Here is a 1,205-nt window from a genome sequence, read left to right on the forward strand (position 1 = left end):
GTTGTGTTTTAGTTAATTGACACTTTCATCTTTAAATGTAAAAGATGTTTAAATAAAGCTGTAAATCAGACAATCGTCTATTCTTTCGCTCATCTCAGATTCCAGATTCCAGCTTTCTTTTATGTAATGAGGTGATATTTGTTCGGATATATACAATCGGTAAAAAGTTGTGAACACGCTGCTAAATACAACCAACCGGACATCTTCAGCGTCACATCGGGCTTTATGGACTTTTTAGTTGGAAATTTTGAGCCTCACATCAAGATATTTTACTTTATTTACTGTTGTATTTCAACTCCAACAATGATCTTTCCCATACCAGGTTATTTCTGTGCCTAAACTTAAATAACAGCGTTAAACAACACATGAAAAAAGTGGAAAATGCAGCTTTAAGTTGGTAAATAGCCTGCATGCAAAATTGAACTTTGGCGTATGAACTACATCCAATTTGAAAGTGTAAATTTGTGTTATTTGTACTCAGATTGCATATTGACACTCCCAAGTTTAAACAAACGCTTTGAGTCAGATTCAATATGTTTCTGTCAGCTGCTCAGTGTGATGTTTGGTCATCAAACAGCCTGCAGACACGTAGAGGTAAAACCAGAACGAGCTGTCAGCGTCTGATAAAATAGTCAGATGTGTTGTTGGGCAAATTTTCATAATAACATAATGACACTGGAATTACTGATATTTAGATTTGGCCTTATTTTCCATTCGGTTTGATCAAGTTTAAAGTTATTCCGCCACTTTCACCCAACTTTTCTGTTTTCATACAGCAGCAGGTGTTCAGCTGTTAAATGGGACAAACTGTAGAAAACTACGTATTGTCTGTCAGTTATAAAATTGTCAAAAGTTTATTTTACAAAGAAATTCTGAAAATCTAAGTTCATCTATGTATAAATCCAAACAGTGTGTAATGAGTTGGTACTTACTAACTACACTAATTTCACTTTTTCATATGTTTCTTATACTTTCTACCAAACTGTCCAACCCTCTCTGTAAATTGTCCGGAAAAATGAGTTTTTTTGTATTAATGTATTATAATATAAATAATGTTTTGGAGATTTTCCTGTAAACAAATCTGTAGATTACAGAGTTGGGAGTCTTTCAAAGTCTCTCCAAAGTTTCTAGTTCTTCTTGATGTGATGTTTCTTCTTCTTCTCTTTAATCCTGAATCTCACTTTAAATCTCAGATTAATACCTCG

This window comes from Scomber scombrus, chromosome 14, assembly GCF_963691925.1.
Source record: "Scomber scombrus chromosome 14, fScoSco1.1, whole genome shotgun sequence".
Taxonomy (NCBI): domain Eukaryota; kingdom Metazoa; phylum Chordata; class Actinopteri; order Scombriformes; family Scombridae; genus Scomber; species Scomber scombrus.